The sequence below is a fragment of the Hypomesus nipponensis genome, chromosome 2 (assembly GCF_054491055.1).
Source record: "Hypomesus nipponensis isolate SF chromosome 2, ASM5449105v1, whole genome shotgun sequence".
Lineage (NCBI taxonomy): Eukaryota > Metazoa > Chordata > Actinopteri > Osmeriformes > Osmeridae > Hypomesus > Hypomesus nipponensis.
The window spans coordinates 932,501-937,500 of record NC_140362.1 but is presented as its reverse complement, the minus strand read 5'-3'; the positions used below and the strand labels follow the sequence as shown (position 1 = coordinate 937,500).

The 5,000-nt window shown below is 46.4% G+C and overlaps 1 protein-coding gene across 1 annotated transcript in view; it reads left to right on the top strand.

The window, feature by feature from the left end:
• The first annotated feature begins 4,819 nt into the window (after positions 1–4,819).
• The window catches only part of ifnlr1 (interferon lambda receptor 1), a 7,318-nt gene continuing 7,137 nt past the window's right edge, over positions 4,820–5,000 (top strand). The window contains exon 1 of the mRNA XM_084669252.1: positions 4,820–5,000. This exon is cut by the window's right edge and continues 349 nt beyond it. The gene's annotated coding sequence lies outside the window, so the exon portion shown is untranslated.

The window sequence follows — 5,000 nt, the reverse complement described above, 5'->3', positions numbered from 1 at the left end:
GCAATTAGCTGCAGGTCAAATGGTTCAGGTTTAAATCATCCTGCATGCAGTGGATGAAAGTGTATGCTAACTGAATATGTATCACTGGAGTGGCATGAAAACATAAAGGATTTGCTAGAGAACTAGATTGATTTTTTCTAGTAATAATATGTGACAAGAGCAGCGTAGTCGGAGCTCTCTGGCCTCTCTGGCCTCTCTTGTCTCTTCTGCTGAATCTGGGGTTTTTCTTTATCCATGACTAAGCTCAGGTAGCTGTGGAGGTTGGCTCCAGGAACACACTGTTTCTACAAGGCTGTCTGTCTCTGTCTGTCTCTGCAAGGCTGTCTGTCTCTGTCTGTCTCTGCAAGGCTGTCTGTCTCTGTCTGTCTCTGCAAGGCTGTCTGTCTCTGTCTGTCTCTGCAAGGCTGTCTGTCTCTGTCTGTCTCTGCAAGGCTGTCTGTCTCTGCAAGGCTGTCTGTCTCTGTCTGTCTCTGCAAGGCTGTCTGTCTCTGTCTGTCTCTGCAAGGCTGTCTGTCTCTGTCTGTCTCTGCAAGGCTGTCTGTCTCTGTCTGTCTCTGCAAGGCTGTCTGTCTTTGCAAGGCTGTTTGTCTCTGCAAGGCTGCCTGTCTCTGCAAGGCTGTCTGTCTTTGCAAGGCTGTTTGTCTCTGCAAGGCTGTCTGTCTTTGCAACTTTGTTTGTCTCTGCAAGGCTGTCTGTCTCTGTCTGTCTCTGCAAGGCTGTTAGTCTCTGCAAGGCTGTCTGTCTGTGCAAGGCTGTCTGTCTTTGCAAGGCTGTCTGTCTTTGCAAGGTTGCCTGTCTCTGCAAGGCTGTCTGTCTCTGTCAGTGTCTGCAAGGCTGCCTGTCTCTGCAAGGCTGTCTGTCTCTGTCTGTCTCTGTCTGTCTCTGCAAGGCTGTCTGTCTCTGTGTGTCTCTGCAAGGCTGTCTGTGTCTGCAAGGCTGTCTGTCTCTGTCTGTCTCTGCAAGGCTGTCTGTCTCTGTCTGTCTCTGCAAGGCTGTCTGTCTCTGTCTGTCTCTGCAAGGCTGTCTGTCTCTGTCTGTCTCTGCAAAAATTTGATGTGGTTTCATAAATAAAAACAATTAGAAACAAAATAGTTTAATAATAAACCGTCATTCTTCCGCCACTACAAAGTATAGTTCCTACATAAATCGTTGTTACGCAACAGCCAGATGGACACCTTTGCAGTGTTTTTTTATTTGAAATATTCAATGCGCAGTAATATGGAATGTTAAAGAATGTTATGAGGACAACCTGTGAGTTTATGCTGGATTTTAGAACGGCATGGAACGCAATATAGCCAATCACAATCAAGGATGGGAACAACCAGTTTTAGAAGCAGGCTTTTGAACTGAGCGCTGATAACAAGCCGGTTGGTCCCTCTCCTCTTTAGTCCGGAGGACGCAGCGTCCAAGGTTTCCAAAAATAATTTCAATTTGTTTGACCACAGAACAGTTTTTCCGCTTAGCCTCATTACATTTTAGTAAATGAGCTTTAGCCCATAGAAGATAGCAGTGTTTCGTAATCATGTTCACATATGTCTTCTTCTTTGCATGATAGTTTTAACCTGCATTTGTGGATGGTACAGACAATGAGTTCTGGAGGTGTTTCTGAGCCCATGCAATGACTTCCATTACAGAACCATGCCTGTTTATATGCAGTGCCACCTGAGTGCCTGCAGATCACAGGCATACAGAATATATTCCCCCTTGTTCCTTACACATACAGAATATATTTCCCCTTGTTCCTTACACATACAGAATATATTTCCCCTTGTTCCTTACACATACAGATTTCTCCAGATTCTCAGAATATTTGTATTACATTATGTACTGTAGATGATGATATATTCAAAGTCTTCGCAATTTTAAGTTGAAGAATTCTGAAATAGTTCCACATTATAGATGTAGGTTTTCGCAGCTTGGTGAACCTCTGCTCATCTTTACTTCTGAGAGACTTTTCCTCCCTAAGATACTCTTTTTATACCCAATCATGTTACTGACCTGTTTGAAATTACATAACCTAGTTAGTTGCTAAATGTTTCTTCAGTTGTTTATTTTTAGTACTTACTTTCTCCAGCCTTTGATTGCCCCCATCCCAACTGTTTTGAGACGTGTTGCTGCCATCAAATTCCAAATTATCAATTTTTTCCATAAATGGTACATTTCATCAATTTAAACCTTTGACATGTTTTAAATGTTCTATTGTGAATAACATAACGGGTTTATGAGATTTATAAATCATTGTAGTCAGTTTTTATTTTATTTTACACAACGTCCCAACTTTCCTGTAATTGGGGTTCTAATTAAGTTTGACTGGCATGTAAGAGAGTATGCCAGTTTGTGTGCAAGAGTATAATGGTGTATATGTCAGATTATAATGGTGTATATGTGAGAGTATAATGGTATATATGTGAGAGAATAATGGTATATATGTGAGGTTAGGTTGTTGTATGTGAGACCAAACATGAATTGTCGCTTATACAACTTCTCATATATTTCATTACAGTTCATCTGCTAACAAAATGTTTTGTGTTGTGGGCTTGCTGTGTGAACACTTTGAGAAGCCATATCTAACAGCTCCCCAGGAACAGAGCGGCAGTTATTTAGTCTAATCATCACCAGCTACCTTTGACTCTTCTCATTTGAACATGAACAAGGCTAGGGAGATGGGGGGTGGGGGGGGGGGGAGATGAAAGAGAGAGATGACTAGAGAGAGAACTGGTTAATTGAGGAGAGAATAATGGCTCTGAGGTGTAAAGATGAGGTGAATCTGGGGAGTGGTAAGAACAGTCATTCCTCCCAGTCTCTCTTAACGCTCATCTCTCTGAACAGGTCTGTGTGTACTCACCTCCCCTGAGAGCACACACACACACACATAATATGCACACACACACAATTCTGAAGAATCCTTTTTTCACACACTGAAGTCCTAAATAAACAGTTTTGGATTGTTTGCCATAAACAATGTTGACAACTCTACAGTCCACAGCAGACAGACTGTGCTTGTTTAATCTCAGGTGCACAGTCGTAGCAGATGTGTGTGTGTGTGTGTGTGTGTGTGAGTGTGTGTGTGGGTGTGTGAGGGAGTGTGTCAGTCTATGTGTGTTTATGTGTGTGTGTGGGTGTGTGTGTATGTGTGTGTGGGTGTGTGTGTATGTGTGTGTGGGTGTGTGAGTGAGTGTGTCAGTCTATGTGTGTTTATGTGTGTGTGTGTGTGGGTGTGTGTGAGTGTGTGTGTGGGTGTGTGTGTATGTGGGTGTGTGTGTATGTGTGTGTGGGTGTGTGTGTGTATGTGTGTGTGGGTGTGTGTGTATGTGTGTGTGTGTGTGTGTGGGTGTGTGTGTATGTGTATGTGTGTGTGGGTGTGTGTGTGGGTGTGTGGGTGTGTGTGTATGTGTGTGTGGGTGTGTGTGTGGGTGTGTGTATGTGTGTGGGTGTGTAGTTTAAGTCAGTATTGTGAAAGGAAAAGCAGCTCCTGAATATCTTAACACCGAACATTTGTTTTGTGTTCATGGTTACCGGACACCTGCTGATTTCTATGGTTATTGGGTCACTACAGCTGAGTCTTGTCGTCAGGCCGGCATGTAGGACTTAGACGTAACCCTCGGTAACAAGGCCAAACATCCTTAACTTTTTAAACTAAATGATCTACAGCATGTATATCTACATCACATCTGCAGCATGTTTACCAAGCAGGTCACTGCCTTGATGAGGTTTGTCATCCCAAACACACAGTGTGTTCCAGACCCAGCCCAGAACATTGACTGAGTAAGAACAAATGCTTTTGGTCTTGGTCATGTCAGACGTGTCAGTGATCCTGTCTCATTGTTCTTTCCTAGTCCACGCCTGTGCCTCTGGCTCTGTGCTCTACTTCTGTGCTCTGCTTCTGTGCTCTGCCTCTCTGCCTCTGCCCTCTGCCTCTGTGCCTCTGTGCCTCTGTGCTCTGCCTCTGCGCCTCTGTGCCTCTGTGCTCTGCTTCTGTGCTCTGCTTTTGTGCTCTGTTTCTGTGCTCTGCTTCTGTGCTCTGCCTCTCTGCCTCTGCGCTCTGCCTCTGTGCCTCTGTGCCTCTGTGCCTCTGTGCTCTGCTTCTGTGCTCTGCTTCTGTGCTCTGCCTCTCTGCCTCTGCGCTCTGCCTCTGTGCCTCTATGCCTCTGTGCCTCTGTGCTCTGCCTCTGTGCTCTGCTTCTGTGCTCTGCCTCTGTGCTCTGCCTCTGTGCTCTGCCTCTCTGCTTCTGTGCTCTGCCTCTGTGCTCTGCCTCTGTGCTCTGCCTCTGTGCCTCTCTGCCTCTGCTATCTGCGCTGTGTCTGGATCATTGAGTCACATAGGGGTGAAGTGGCCCGGCCACCAAGAGGAATGTTGTTTAAATACCACCTCAGTGACACACGGGTGACTGCAGAGTTCCTGAGAGGTGGGGAGAGGAGAGGTGGGGAGAGGAGAGGTGGGGAGAGGAGAGGTGGGGAGAGGAGAGGTGGGGAGAGGAGAGGTGGGGAGAGGAGAGGTGGGGAGAGGAGAGAGATGCGTGACTGCAGAGTTCCTGCTGGGAGAGATAGCTTCCCAGAAGCACCATTCTCTTTGCTGGACACAAACACACACACTCTTACACACACATAGACACATACACAGGATCAGTTTCCTCTGAACACTGATAAAACCAGAAAGACAAGAACTGGATCTGGAGAGAGAGGGAGGGAAAGAGAGAGCTGGAGAGGTTGGCCAGTCATAAACAGCAAGGCGGATGAGGGGGAGGAGCAATGAGGGTTAAAACAGGAACAGAGTGATAAGACAGTTCCAAAGTTCAGCTCCACACCTGTGGACCGCCAGCAGTCTCACCTGCTCACATCTCCTGGCCTCCCTCTTCCACCGCCTGGTTCTACTGCCTGGTTTTACCGCCTGGTTCCACCGCCTGGTTCCACCGCCTGGTTCCACCACCTGGTTCTACCGCCTGGGTCTACCGCCTGGGTCTATTTCCTGGGTCTACCGCCTGGGTCTATTTCCTTGTTCT